Source organism: Haliotis rufescens, unplaced genomic scaffold, assembly GCF_023055435.1.
Source record: "Haliotis rufescens isolate VD_foot unplaced genomic scaffold, xgHalRufe1.0.p SCAF_2, whole genome shotgun sequence".
Lineage (NCBI taxonomy): Eukaryota > Metazoa > Mollusca > Gastropoda > Lepetellida > Haliotidae > Haliotis > Haliotis rufescens.
This window is the reverse complement of record NW_025963890.1, coordinates 66463837-66479862: the sequence shown is the minus strand read 5'-3', so window position 1 is coordinate 66479862 and position 16026 is coordinate 66463837.

Sequence of the window (16026 nt, the reverse complement as noted above, 5' to 3'; positions counted from 1 at the left end):
ATGGCCTTAAATGTTGATGTGACCCTATGGGGAGTCCTAAAGAAGTAGGCGTTGCCTCAAGTAACCTGTGCTTGTCGTAAGCGGCGACTTACGTGGACTGGGTGGTCGGACTCGGTGACTCGGTTGATTGAGTGTCACAGTATCCCGAGTGTGTTAATATTTGCTGGTGAAGCTATTTGAAGCAGGTATACCTAACACACCTTTTTTATTACAATGGATATATTATATGTGTTTATTATTCTGTTATGAATAAATTTCTTTGTTATCATGTACCCCAAAGTTTGAGTTCTTTGTGTGCACTTAATGCATGTGTATGGTTTTATACGCTTCAACGGCTACATCACGGCGTCGGGGGGCTGCAGGAATGGGCTTCAAACGAAACATTACCCCGATGTAAGGAATCGAACTCGACAGTTTCGGCGTTGATTGAGACACTGAGCTACCCTATCGCTAATATGGACATATTTTCTTCACACCTATTACATTTACAAATATTACCGTGCACAGTGGAATCTGTCGGGACAGGACTTTAACTAATCAGCATTTGTAATACAAGGCGATATCAATGGTGCCGAATATACTATGATTCATAATAATACTTCTATAATATTCTTAACACAGGCCTCTGTAACAATCAGACTTACTTTCGGCCCCACAATAAGTAAAACGTTCATTTCCCCTGGATGTCAAAACATTGACGCAATGAAGTCCGAAGCAGATATTCCACTGTACTACACAATACACATTGAACGTCAAAAGCCCATTGGATGAACGTGCAATTGCAATGCTGATGCGATAGGGTAATTCTCTCAAATGTTGGCGGCAAAGGGAATTCCAAAGCTTTGTACACATAGATTGCGGTGTTCTCAGCATTCCAGAGAATCCTGCGCTCGTCCTTACGGTAGACTTCACCAAATGCATGGTGATAAATGATGATTTGTTTGTTGTTTAACGCCGCACTCAGCAGTATTCTAGCTATATGACGGCGTCTGTAAATAATCGAACCTGCACCAGACAATCCAGTGATTAACATCATGAGCATCTATCTACGCAATTGGAATAAGATGACATACATCAACTAAGTCAGCGAGCCTGACAACCCGATACTGTTAATCGCCTTTTACGACATGCATGGGTTGCTGACGACCGATTCTAATCAGGAGCATAAACGGCGTCTCACCTACCATGGGAGGTATTTACAGGTTGTTACAATCAGCAATCCCCGTTATTTGAATCGGCCAGATGTTGTATTTTTAGTAATTTATTGTGTATTGTTCGTCATACATGATGCGACACACTAATGCAATATTTTCGCCTTTGTTAACGGTACAAAAACACTACAGAGATGTATCGTGCCGGGCAGTGATGTATATAATGTGTATGTTTTTGTGAATGATAGATGAGTATGTGGGTAGTGTTTGTATGTGATGTATGCGCACGTGATATTGAGTGGATGTGGTACACTGCATGTGTGATTGAAAATGAAATGCGTGTAATATTTATGTGTGTGTGTGCGTGCGTGGGTGCGTGCGTGCGTGCGTGCGTGCGTGCGTGCGTGCGTGTGTGTGTACTTTCGATTATGTTCGTGTATTATTCTTGCCAATTTATATAATGGATAATTTAATGATTTTAAGTGCAATCATACGTATGTATACGTGTAATGTTTTTTACTGTTTTTAAACACCAGGTGGCACTATAATAAAATAATTTTCTTCTTCTTCTTCTTCTTCTGTAATGATGATTTCCCCTGATATTGTGCAGTCTGGATCAATTAGAATTGACTGAAGGGTTTGGCAATAACACTATGGTCATATAAATTCGTCTACCGTAAATAAACCAGAATTGATTAAGTAAACTATGTAACTAACTTTTCTGACAAACACTAAATACATTTTTATATTAAAAAGTGCAGAACATTGAAAAAATATTTTAATTATCTCAAGAAGTCGGCGTGAGAGTTCTGGAGACAGATGTGAGTGAGGGGCGTCCCGTATTTCTACAGCCTCGTAATAAAGGATCTGGCGAGGGAGGCTTGCCGCCAGTCTATGTAACTTAACTCTCCCCTGGGTTCACGCTTACTGGCACTTCCTTGTGGCTCCCGGCACACGGCACATAGGAGCCTTCCCCTACTCATATGTCCTGTGCGTGATAAACTTTGCCAAGTAGAACAATTATGTCACGGCGTGTCCGGAGATTGACGATGAAATACAGCAGTGAGCAGGGCGTTGACGAGGTTATACAGCAGTGAGCCGGGCGTTGACGAAGTTATACAGCAGTGAGCCGGGTATGGACGATGAAATACAGCAGTGAGCCGGGCGTTGACGAGGTTATACAGTATTGAGCCGGGCGTTGACGATGAAATACAGCAGTGAGCCGGGCGTTGACGAGGTTATACAGTATTGAGCCGGGCGTTGACGAGGTTAAACAGCAGTGAGCCGGATGTTGACGATGAAATACAGCAGTGATCCGGGTGTTGGCGAGGTTATACAGCAGTGAGCCGGGCGTTGACGAGGTTATACAGCAGTGAGCCGGGCGTTGACGAGGTTATACAGCAGTGATCCGGGTGTTGACGAGGTTATACAGCAGTGAGCCGGGTATTGACGAGGTTATACAGCAGTGAGCCGGGTATTGACGAGGTTATACAGCAGTGAGCCGGGTATGGACGATGAAATACAGCAGTGAGCCGGGCGTTGACGAGGTTATACAGTATTGAGCCGGGCGTTGACGATGAAATACAGCAGTGAGCCGGGCGTTGACGAGGTTATACAGTATTGAGCCGGGCGTTGACGAGGTTATACAGCAGTGAGCCGGATGTTGACGATGAAATACAGCAGTGATCCGGGTGTTGGCGAGGTTATACAGCAGTGAGCCGGGCGTTGACGAGGTTATACAGCAGTGAGCCGGGCGTTGACGAGGTTATACAGCAGTGAGCCGGGTGTTGACGAGGTTATACAGCAGTGAGCCGGGTATTGACGAGGTTATACAGCAGTGAGCCGGGTATTGACGAGGTTATACAGCAGTGAGCCGGGTATTGACGAGGTTATACAGCAGTTAGCCGGGCGTTGACGAGGTTATACAGAAGTGAGCCGGGTGTTGACGATGAAATACAGCAGTGAGCCGGGCGTTGACGAGGTTATACAGTATTGAGCCCGGCGTTGACGAGGTTATACAGCAGTGAGCCGGATGTTGACGATGAAATACAGCAGTGATCCGGGTGTTGACGAGGTTATACAGCAGTGAGCCGGGTGTTGACGAGGTTATACAGCAGTAAGCCGGGTATTGGTGATAAAATACAGCAGTGAGCCGGGCGTTGACGATGAAATACAGCAGTGAGCCGGGTGTTGACGAGATTATACAGCAGTGAGCCGGGTGTTGACGAGGTTATACAGAAGTGAGCTGGGCGTTGACGAGGTTATACAGCAGTGAGCCGGGCGTTGACGAGGTTATACAGCAGTGAGCCGGGTGTTGACGAGGTTATACAGCAGTGAGCCGGGTATTGACGAGGTTATACAGCAGTGAGCCGGGTTTTGACGAGGTTATACAGCAGTGAGCCGGGTATTGACGAGGTTATACAGCAGTTAGCCGGGCGTTGACGAGGTTATACAGAAGTGAGCCGGGTGTTGACGAGGTTATACAGCAGTGAGCCGGGCGTTGACGAGGTTATACAGTATTGAGCCGGGTGTTGACGAGGTTATACAGCAGTGGGCCGGATGTTGACGATGAAATACAGCAGTGATCCGGGTGTTGGCGAGATTATACAGCAGTGAGCCGGGCGTTGACGAGGTTATACAGCAGTGAGCCGGGTGTTGACGAGGTTATACAGCAGTAAGCCGGGTATTGGTGATAAAATACAGCAGTGATCCGGGCGTTGACGATGAAATACAGCAGTGAGCCGGGTGTTGACGAGATTATACAGCAGTGAGCCGGGCGTTGACGATGATATACAGCAGTGAGTCGGGTATTGACGAGGTTATACAGCAGTGAGCCGGGTATTGACGAGGTTATACAGCAGTAAGCCGGGTATTGGTGATAAAATACAGCAGTGATCCGGGCGTTGACGATGAAATACAGCAGTGAGCCGGGTGTTGACGAGATTATACAGCAGTGAGCCGGGCGTTGACGAGGTTATGCAGCAGTGAGCCGGGCGTTGACGATGATATACAGCAGTGAGTCGGGTATTGACGAGGTTATACAGCAGTGAGCCGGGTATTGACGAGGTTATACAGCAGTGAGCCGGGTATTGACGAGGTTATACAGCAGTTAGCCGGGCGTTGACGAGGTTATACAGAAGTGAGCCGGGTGTTGACGAGGTTATACAGCAGTGAGCCGGGCGTTGACGAGGTTATACAGTATTGAGCCGGGTGTTGACGAGGTTATACAGCAGTGGGCCGGATGTTGACGATGAAATACAGCAGTGATCCGGGTGTTGGCGAGATTATACAGCAGTGAGCCGGGCGTTGACGAGGTTATACAGCAGTGAGCCGGGTGTTGACGAGGTTATACAGCAGTAAGCCGGGTATTGGTGATAAAATACAGCAGTGATCCGGGCGTTGACGATGAAATACAGCAGTGAGCCGGGTGTTGACGAGATTATACAGCAGTGAGCCGGGCGTTGACGATGATATACAGCAGTGAGTCGGGTATTGACGAGGTTATACAGCAGTGAGCCGGGTATTGACGAGGTTATACAGCAGTAAGCCGGGTATTGGTGATAAAATACAGCAGTGATCCGGGCGTTGACGATGAAATACAGCAGTGAGCCGGGTGTTGACGAGATTATACAGCAGTGAGCCGGGCGTTGACGAGGTTATACAGCAGTGAGCCGGGCGTTGACGATGATATACAGCAGTGAGTCGGGTATTGACGAGGTTATACAGCAGTGAGCCGGGTATTGACGATGAAATACAGCAGTGAGCCGGGCGTTGACGAGGTTATACAGCAGTGAGCCGGGTGTTGACGAGGTTATACAGCAGTGAGCCGGGTGTTGGCGAGGTTATACAGCAGTGAGCCGGGCGTTGACGAGGTTATACAGCAGTGAGCCGGGCGTTGACGAGGTTATACAGCAGTGAGCCGCGTGTTGACGAGGTTATACAGCAGTGAGCCGGGTATTGACGAGGTTATACAGCAGTGAGCCGGGTTTTGACGAGGTTATACAGCAGTGAGCCGGGTATTGACGAGGTTATACAGCAGTTAGCCGGGCATGGACGAGGTTATACAGAAGTGAGCCGGGTGTTGACGAGGTTATACAGCAGTGAGCCGGGCTTTGACGAGGTTATACAGCAGTGATCCGGGTGTTGACGAGGTTATACAGCAGTGGGCCGGATGTTGACGATGAAATACAGCAGTGAGCCGGGTGTTGGCGAGATTATACAGAAGTGAGCCGGGCGTTGACGAGGTTATACAGCAGTGAGCCGGGTGTTGACGAGGTTATACAGCAGTAAGCCGGGTATTGGTGATAAAATACAGCAGTGAGCCGGGCGTTGACGATGAAATACAGCAGTGAGCCGGGTGTTGACGAGATTATACAGCAGTGAGCCGGGTGTTGACGAGGTTATACAGAAGTGAGCTGGGCGTTGACGAGGTTATACAGCAGTGAGCCGGGCGTTGACGAGGTTATACAGCAGTGAGCCGGGCGTTGACGATGATATACAGCAGTGAGTCGGATATTGACGAGGTTATATAGCAGTGAGCCGGGTATTGACGATGAAATACAGCAGTGAGCCGGGCGTTGACGAGGTTATACAGCAGTGAGCCGGGTGTTGACGAGGTTATACAGCAGTGAGCCGGGTGTTGACGAGGTTATACAGCAGTGAGCCGGGCGTTGACGATGAAATACAGCAGTGATCCGGGTGTTGACGAGGTTATACAGCAGTGATCCGCGCGTTGACGATGAAATATGGAAGTGAGCCGGGTGTTGACGATGAAATATGGAAGTGAGCCGGGTGTTGACGAGGTTATACAGCAGTGAGCCGGGCGTTGACGAGGTTATACAGCAGTGAGCCGGGTGTTGACGAGGTTATACAGCAGTGAGCCGGGTGTTGACGAGGTTATACAGCAGTGAGCCGGGTGTTGACGAGGTTATACAGCAGTGATCCGGGCGTTGACGAGGTTATACAGCAGTGAGCCGGTTGTTGACGAGGTTATACAGCAGTGAGCCGGGTATTGACGAGGTTATACAGCAGTGAGCCGGGTATTGACGAGGTTATACAGCAGTGAGCCGGGCGTTGACGAGGTTATACAGAAGTGATCCGGGTGTTGACGAGGTTATACAGCAGTGAGCCGGATGTTGACGATGAAATACAGCAGTGATCCGGGTGTTGGCGAGATTATACAGCAGTGAGCCGGGCGTTGACGAGGTTATACAGCAGTGAGCCGGGTGTTGACGAGGTTATACAGCAGTAAGCCGGGTATTGGTGATGAAATACAGCAGTGATCCGGGTGTTGGCGAGATTATACAGCAGTGAGCCGGGTGTTGACGAGGTTATACAGCAGTGAGCCGGGTGTTGACGAGGTTATACAGCAGTAAGCCGGGTATTGGTGATAAAATACAGCAGTGAGCCGGGCGTTGACGAGGTTATACAGCAGTGAGCCGGGTGTTGACGAGGTTATACAGCAGTGAGCCGGGTGTTGACGAGGTTATACAGCAGTGAGCCGGGCGTTGACGAGGTTATACAGCAGTTAGCCGGGCGTTGACGATGAAATACAGCAGTGATCCGGGCGTTGTCGAGGTTATACAGCAGTGAGCCGGGCGTTGACGATGAAATACAGCAGTGATCCGGGTTGCTTATATAGTAATTTTGAAATTTTGAGATTTGGAAAGAATGCCAAGAGCGGATGGGGGACGAACTAAGGGAGCTGTGTGTGTTGGGTGGTTGTTAGATAAGGTAGTTTTGGTTTTAATATTTAATTTGGGGTTTGAATGCGACTAATTAGTCCTGTTTTAATTAGGTATATGCCTAAGGCTTTGAATTTTTCTAATTTATTTTGTTGATTTAGGATTGATTCTAGTGTAAGTACCGTTTTAAGATTTAGGGTGGTCTGTAGTGTTGTTCGGTGTGTTTGGTAGTGTGTGCAGTGAATGAGTACGTGTTCTTGTGTTTCTTGTTGTTTGCAATGCGGGCAGTTTCCTGTTGTCTGTAGATTAGCTATTTTACTGTGATTATTTAGTTTGGTGTGGCCTGTTTGTAGTTTAGTAATTATTCTGTCGATGTTTTTGGATGGGTGTAGTATTTTTGGTTTATTTAGGTTTTTTAGAGTACTTTCCTGATTTGGCTATTTGAGTTTTGGTATATATTTTGCCATCTTTTGTTGATTTTTTGTTTAGTGACACTTTTGATTTCTGATTTTGAGCTGGGTAAGTTTAAGCTTATTTCTGGGAGTTTAAGGGATAATTTTGCTGCTTTATCTGCCTTTTCATTTCCAAAGATTCCATCGTGGGCGGGGATCCAAATGAACTCTGTTTGTTTACCTGCCTTAGTTAAGTTGTTTGAGCTATTGAGTATTTGATTTATTAGTTTGGGGTGGTTTTTAGTGTTTTTATTTTTGAGGGCTTGTAGTCCACTGAGGGAGTCGGTTAGGATGAGGATGTTTTGGTGTTTTTTAGATTGCTGATTGTGTAGTGCTGAGGCCATGCCCATTAGTTCGGCCGTGAATATGGATTGGTTGTTTGGGAGTCGGTAAGATTGTGTGTTTTTGGTTGGTTGTGCGATGTGGACTCCGAAACCTGTGTGTTTTGAGATCGGATCTGAGGATCCGTCTGTGTATATGACACCAATTTGGCCAATTTTCATGTATGTATGCTAGTGTGGTGGTTTTAGCGATGTTAGGATCGGTCTGTTTATTTAGTGTATCGGCTAGTGTTGTGTCTATTTTTGGTATTTTAAGTTTTGGAGTGAAGATATTGGATGATTTATTGTTTTGTTTAAGATTATTTATTTTGTGTTCATTTAGGTAATTGGTTATTCTTTGGGAAATTGGAGTAAGTAGTGGATGTTTCCGGGCTAGGGCGTGGTTTCTAGGGCTAATATTGTTTTTTATTAAGTTTTCGATTAGAGGGTTTGATTGGGACGCGGCCCAGCAGTTTAGGGTAAGTTGTTCCCTACATAGTTTAAGTGGCATTTCTCCTGTTAAGGCCTGGAGTGAGGTGGAGGAGGTGCCATGTTGAGTTCGTGTGATTAGTTTTAGGGCCTGATACTGGATTGAGTCTAGTTTTTTAATGAGAGAGTTGTTTAAGGTGTCGTAAATGGCACTGCCATAGTCTAGTTTGGATCTAATTAGTGATATATAGAGTGAGAGGAGGGTGTTTTTAGAGGCCCCCCAGTTGGAGCCGGTAAGGCATCTTAACGTGTTTAGGTCTTTGCTGCATCTGGTTACTATGTTTTTAATGTGAGCATCCCAGGTGAGATGTTCATCGAAGATTAATCCTAAGAATTTGGTTTGTTTTTGGAATTTGATTGGTTTGTTGTTTAGTTGGAGGTTTAGGGAGGCGGGTTGCATATTTTTGTGTTTAAATACTATTCCTGTGTTTTTTTCTGAGTTGAGGGAGAAGCCCCATTTGTCAGCCCATTTTTGTATTTTATTTAGAGATTTTTGTAGTAAGTTTTGGGCCATTTTAATGCTTTTTGTGCGGATCCAGAGGGCTCCATCATCCGCGAATTGTGATGTGTTTACTTTGGGGGATAGTCCCTCGAATAGATCGTTAATCATAATATTGAAGAGTGTTGGGCTTAGGATGCTGCCCTGGGGATTGCCATTTTCTAGGGGACATTGGTCCGATAGCGTTTGGTCTATGCCCACGGTGATTTTGCGGTTTGTTAGGAAACTTTGGATGTAGTTAATTATTTGACCTTTAAGACCTAATTTTGGTAGTTTTTGTATTAGCCCGTTATGCCAAACCATGTCGAATGCTTTGGAGAAGTCTAGAAAGATGCCTGTAGTATATTGTTTGTTAAGTTGGCCTGTTTTAATGTCCTGCTCTAGTCGGGCGAGGTTATCTAAGGTTGAGCGTCCAGGAGTGAAACCGCTTTGGTCTGGATTTATTATGTTGTTTTGTTCTAAGTAGTGTTGTAACCTGTTTTTTGCCATCGATTCCATTACTTTGCATAAGTTAGAGGTTAGGGAGATTGGTCTGTATGAATTAGCCTGGTCAGCTGGTTTATTGGGTTTGGGGATTGGTATGACCAGGGCTTGTTTCCAAGGTGATGGGACCTGTCCGTTTAGATATATGAGGTTATAGAGTTTTAGAAGAGTTTGGAGTAGTTTGGGTGGTAGTTGTTTAATTATCTGGTATGAAGTAAGGTCTAAGCCTGGGGCTGTGCCCTTTTTCCTATTTTGTAGGACGTGGAGTAGTTCTTCCATTGTGAAATAGAGATTAATTTCTAGGTTATTATCTTTTGGTTCTTTGGTAAATTTGCTTTCTGATTTTAGTTGTTCCTGGAATCTTTGGTTGAAGTTGCTATTGCTACTGACGGCCGAGAAGTGATTTGCTAGGTTATTAGCTTTTTCAGCAGGGTTTGTTGAATTGTTTATGTTGGGAGTTTTTTTTATGACGTTTAATGCCCCTAATGGCGTGGATTTTGCGCCAAACTGTTAAGGCGTCTGTATGATGGTTAATTTCTTCGCAAAAAAATTTCCAGTCTCCAGTTTTAGCTGTTTTAACTAAGCTTTGTACTTTGTGATTTAGTTCATGTTCGAAAGAGGGACTTAGTACAGAATATATATAGTAGGTGGAGGATTAACAGTAGAGGATTAACAGTAGAGGATTAACAGTAACAACAATTGCATACACGAGTGGGACAACATGAGTAAGTAATGACAACAGAAGGCTAATACTGTCACAACGTGATGGACAGAGAACACATAGGTGGAAGCCAATTGGACAAGCAGCCAATTAAACAGGATAAGTGATTATTGCTTGATGAGTTCATAGTCGGCGGATGGGATGAAATAGCCTCGATCTCTGTTGATTGATGGCTGGTCGCGTCGAATGTGGACTGCTTCTGTTAGTTTTCTTTTAGTGAAATCATGGAGGTTGTTGGAGAGGATTTGGACGTTGTCCCAGTTGATGTGATTAGACAGTTGCTGATATGGTCCGAGATGGCTGATTTACTGTCTGATTTGCTGGTTGAGGTTTTGTGCTCGTTGATTCTGGTGTTGATGGCGGGATGTTTTACCTACGTAAGATTGTCCACAGTTGCAGTCAATTTTGTAAACTACACCTTTTGGCTCTAGGGGTTTGGTTGTGTTCCTGCCGTTGGCTCTTAGCAGGGAGTTGGAGCTGGTGAAGTGGGTGTCAGTATTGGCTTGCTGTTTGAGGAGGCGGCTGATGATGTGGGAGGCTTTTCCTATGAAAGGGAGGGCGATGCGGAAGGGCGCTGATTCGGGTTAAAGCGTCGCAGATCTGGGTGCGGGATGGAGTACAGAGGAAATGACTTTGTCGACGAGCCGTTTTCATATTGGCCTTGTAGGTCCAATACAAGGTATATTGGACTGAGGCTGTCGCTGCTGGCCCATCGTTGCATCAGCAGAGTGTCCGTTTAAGTCGTTATATAGAGCCAATATGTTTAAAGAAGAAAGTGGATAATCTTGACTAAGATTTAAATCTAAAGGTGCTTTATTTCTCAAGGGGCTTTCTAAATCACTCTAATGCCTCAAATGCCTCTTCTCAGTGATTTACAGGTTAACATGAATGAATGGATTTCTCTTAATCATACTTAATTGTAGTTGTAAATGGGATAGTTCACCTCATGTCCTTTGACGTTCTGATAAAATACAAAATGCATGACAAAAATGACAAATACACTTTATTACAAAAGAATATCAGTATTAAAAACAAAGGTAACATGCACATGTTTAACAGTAGCGATGTGAGTGAGTGAGTGAGTGGGTTAAAAGTAGTAATGAATGCATCCATATTGCAGGTGGTCCACATTTTGGCACAATTTATACCAATTTATACCCAAAAATTGAATTCATGGTGTTACAAAAAAAAAATAACTTTCAAGTTTCATGCTTATAATAATCTTCTGTTCCTCACTGACTATGCTGGTACTCTAAACAACCATCTACAGTAGAACCTACCTAATCTTGATTCTGCTACTCCAAACAACCGATCTACAGTGGAACCTGCTCAATCTGGATTCTGTTATTCCAAACAACCCATCTACAGTAGAACCTACTCAGTCTGGACACTGTTACTCCGAACCACTCACCTACAACCAAACTTATGAATGGCCATACAACATGTCTCAGTGACTGCTTGTTATGACATGAATATGTTGTGAATATAAAATCTATAAATACATTCAGCTGGATGCCAAAAGTCTTAAAAATGCACATTAATTGTTAAATAATTGTAATAATATGGAATTCCCTGCTGTTCTGCTGTTGTCCTCATGTCCTGCTGTGCTAATTCCAAGCTGTCCTGCTGTTGTCCTAATGTCCTGTTGTGCTAATTCAAAGCTGTCCTGTTGTCGTCCTAATGTCCTGCTGTGCTAATTCCAAGCTGTCCTGCTGTCGTCCTAATGTCCTGCTGTCGTCCTAATGTCCTGCTGTGCTAATTCCAAGCTGTCCTGCTGTCGTCCTAATGTCCTGCTGTCGTCCTAATGTCCTGCTGTGCTAATTCAAAGCTGTCCTGCTGTTGTCCTAATGTCCTGCTGTGCTAATTCAAAGCTGTCCTGCTGTCGTCCTAATGTCCTGCTGTGCTAATTCAAAGCTGTCCTGCTGTCGTCTTAATGTCCTGCTGTGTTAATTCCCTGCTGTCATCCTAATGTCCTGCTGTGCTAATTCCCTGTTGCCCTGCTGTCGTCCTAATGTCCTGCTGTGCTAATTCCCTGCTGTCCTGTTGTTGTCCTAATGTCCTGCTGTGCTAAATTCCTGCTGTCCTGTTGTCGTCCTAATGTCCTGCTGTCATCCTAATGTCCTAGTATGCTAATTCCCTGATGTCATCCTGCTGTGGTCCTAATGTCCTGCTGTGCTAATTCCCTTGTGTCCTGTCGTCGTCATAATGTCCTGCTGTGCTAATTCCCTGTTGCCCTGCTGTCGTCCTAATGTCCTGCTGTGCTAATTCCCTGCTGTCCTGTTGTTGTCCTAATGTCCTGCTGTGCTAATTCCCTGCTGTCCTGTTGTCCTCCTACTGTCCTGTTGTCGTCCTAATGTCCTGCTGTCATCCTAATGTCCTAGTATGCTAATTCCCTGATGTCATCCTGCTGTGGTCCTAATGTCCTGCTGTGCTAATTCCCTTGTGTCCTGTCGTCGTCATAATGTCCTGCTGTGCTAATTCCCTGTTGCCCTGCTGTCGTCCTAATGTCCTGCTGTGCTAATTCCCTGTTGCACTGCTGTTGTCCTAATATCCTGCTGTGCTAATTCCCTGTTGCACTGCTGTTGTCCTAATATCCTGCTGTGCTAATTCCCTGCTGCCTTGTTGTCGTCATGCTGCCCTGCTGTGCTAATTCCCTGCTGTCCTGCTGTCGTCCTAATGTCCTGCTGTGCTAATTCCCTGCTGCCTTGTTGTCGTCCTAATGTCCTGCTGTGCTAATTCCCTGCTGTCCTGTTGTCGTCCTAATGTCCTGCTGTGCTAATTCCCTTGTGTCCTGTCGTCGTCATAATGTCCTGCTGTGCTAAATCCCTGTTGCCCTGCTGTCGTCCTAATGTCCTGCTGTGCTAATTCCCTGTTGCACTGCTGTTGTCCTAATATCCTGCTGTGCTAATTCCCTGCTGCCTTGTTGTCGTCATGCTGCCCTGCTGTGCTAATTCCCTGCTGTCCTGTTGTCGTCCTAATGTCCTGCTGTGCTAAATTCCTGCTGCCTTGTTGTCGTCATGCTGCCCTGCTGTTCTAATTCCCTGTCATGTCCCAGTGTGCTAATAGACTCAGACCAAGATATACCTGATTGCTAAGTATTGCTGTCATATCTCAGTGTGCTAATAGACTCAGGCCAAGATATACCCGACTGCTCAGTATTGCTGTCATGTCCCAGTGAAGGCACGTGTCCAACCCTCTGCAGGCAAGGTCATGCTCACGGTGTTTTGGGACCAGCACAGAGTAGTGATGATGGATTTCTTGGCAAAGGGTACCACAATTACAGGAGCTTATTATGCTTCACTGCTGCGGAAATTGCGGGACGCTATCAAGCTTAAGAGGCGTAGCATGCTGACCAGGGGTGTCCGTCTCCTGCAAGACAATGCTCCAGTACACAACGTTAACACTCTCATGTTGCCCAGACAGAAGCGCGGTCCTGTGGCTATGAAATCCTTCCACATCCTCCTTACTCTCCTGACCTTGCACCATCTGACTTCCACCTCATTTTTGAAGGGAAAAGGTTTCACAGATGATGAAACACTGATTTCTGAAGTCAAGTCCTGGTTTGAGACGCAAAATGAGGGCTTTAACAAGCGAGGTCTCCATAGTTGCATAAAACAATGGTGGGAGAAGTGTGTAACTCTTGGTGGTTCCTATGTGGAGAAAGAATAATACCTATGCCAAGTTTCATTCCACTAGGTCCATCGGAAGTGGGTCAGGAGAAATCTTTAATGAACACCCCTCGTATATTGAAAGGCACTTGCGATTCTGTATATAGACTATGTTCCGCGTTCTGTTGGGAAAATGTTCCTCAGATGAACAGAAATCACAGGCAAAATCCTTGTGTTAGGGTGAACACATCACTGTCCATTCCGCTGATTGGACAATATCACAGCCTATACCTATATCACATTTGTATAATATATTGAAAGGCACTTGGACTCTACATGTGGACAATATTCTGTATTCATTCCTTGTCATTGGAACAAAAATCATTCCAATTCTTTTATATGAGCCTGAGGTATAGGGTTTACACAATCTCATTAAAATCAGATCTAAGTTCTCGCTGCCGCTAAACAAAGATCTGAGGACATCCCATTACGGGTCACGTCAGAACGACCTTTTGCGAACTTTGACCGACCACTGAAACGAATAACAAGAAGTCGATATCAGCCAATGAGAAAGCAGCTTCCTCGAGCTTTACGGCACTCGTTTCAACCTGGCGACTTCCATTTCAGACTACGCTTGAAAAATATATGGACACAGTTCTCGATTAAAATTTTGAAAATTGCACAAACGAACAATCCGGAATGTCTAATATATGGTTGAGATTGTATGGAGTGCTTCCCACGTACTGCGCAACCCCTCCTCTGTTCAAATGTTTATCCCACGGAAGCGAGAGACAGACGATAATTTTGACGGAATCAGTCGTACGGGACGTAACTGTCGTTCGGAATACCCCGTGTTAACGTTTTCGAGGTTGCATGGTTAGAAAACACATTTCGACTTTAATGATCTGGTAAGCGACGCTTTCAATGGTTGGATGAAAGTCGTTCTGACGTGATCCCTAATGGGATGTCCTCAGATCTTTGCTTAGCGATAGCGAGAACTAAAGATCTAATTTTAATGAGATTGAGGGTATAAATCAGTTGGACTATTTAACTGAGCACTCATATGCATGTAAATAAATATGTCAAATAGAGTTGCATATAGTGAATGTGGTTGATTTCCAGGATATATATGTGCACAAGTTGAAAATTATAAGATATTGGCTAAGATTTCTTAAATATTATAGACATCCAAGAAAGTTTTATGGTATGATATCTATGTATGACAACAATCTAAAGCAAAAATGGGCTTTGCCTGCTAAAAAGGCTGATGAACGAATTAGGATTTGGCTATATTTGGTCGTGAAATGTTTGTTAATATATCTACACATGGATACATATTATATGTCAAAATGAAAATGGCACACATAATTTGCATTATCTCTAAAATGTTATTATTGTTTAGAACAGAAAAAATGCAACCAATCTTGTATAAATATAGAATTGCAATTTCCAGATTTAGATGCTTATCACACGTTTTGTTTGTTTGTTGTTTAACGCCACTCAGCAATATTTCAACTTTAATATGGTGGTCTGTAAATAATCAAGTCTGGACCAAACAACCCAGTGATTGACCTCATGAGCATCGATCCACAAAATTGGGATATGATGACATGCATCAACCAAGTCAGCGAGCTTGAACACCGCATCCCATTGGTCATCTCTTAAGACAATCATAGTTGCGTTTTATGGCAAGCATGGGTTGCTGAAGACCTATTCTACCCCAGATCTTCACAGGTCTTATCACATGTATTGAATAATGAAACAGGAAGAGGGATCAAAATCCCAAAAGAAGGTAGACTGAGCAAAAGGTGTAAATATATACATATCTTATAAGTTGTAACATCATCATGAGCTGATGTTTTTGCAGAACTCATCATTCTGAGGTATACTAGCCACATAAAGAAACTGTGCACGGAGAAAATATATTCTGGATTGAAGTACAACACAGCAAGAACAAAATGATGCAGACGCTGTAGCAGCTGAATGATCGGACCATAAGAAAATGCCAACGGGACCTGAACAACATCTGTTACGATGACGTCAGAAGATCAAAATGGAGTAGGGGGTCAAACGACAAAGCCACAAAGTCAATAACGGGTATGACCACCCTGTGCGTGAATCACAGCAGTGCATCGGCGACGCATTGAGTCCACCAAATGGGCATGGAAGGCCTGGGGAATGGCCTGCCATATCCTCCTCAAATCCTGTGCCAAGTCACGGACGTTATCTGGAGGATGTGGAAGACGACGCAGACTGCGCTCCATTTCATCCCACACATGCTCTATTGGAGAGAGATCTGGAGAATTTGCAGGCCATGGCAGTAACATGACATTGTTATGGTGAAGGAAATCCATTGCGACCCTAGCCGTGTGAGGACGAGCGTTGTCCTGTTGAAATGTCAATCCCGGGCCATGACGTTGCAGGAAAGGAATGACCACAGGCCTCAGAATCTGATCTCTGTAGCCAACACCGGTGAGATTGCCCTGAACTACTCCCAAAGGGGTTCGGTGCCATGCTGTTATCCCACTCCAAATCATCACAGAGCCACCTCCAAAACGATTCCTCTCCACAATACAGATGCGTGCATAACGTTCTCCCAAACGCCGGTAGACACGTTGG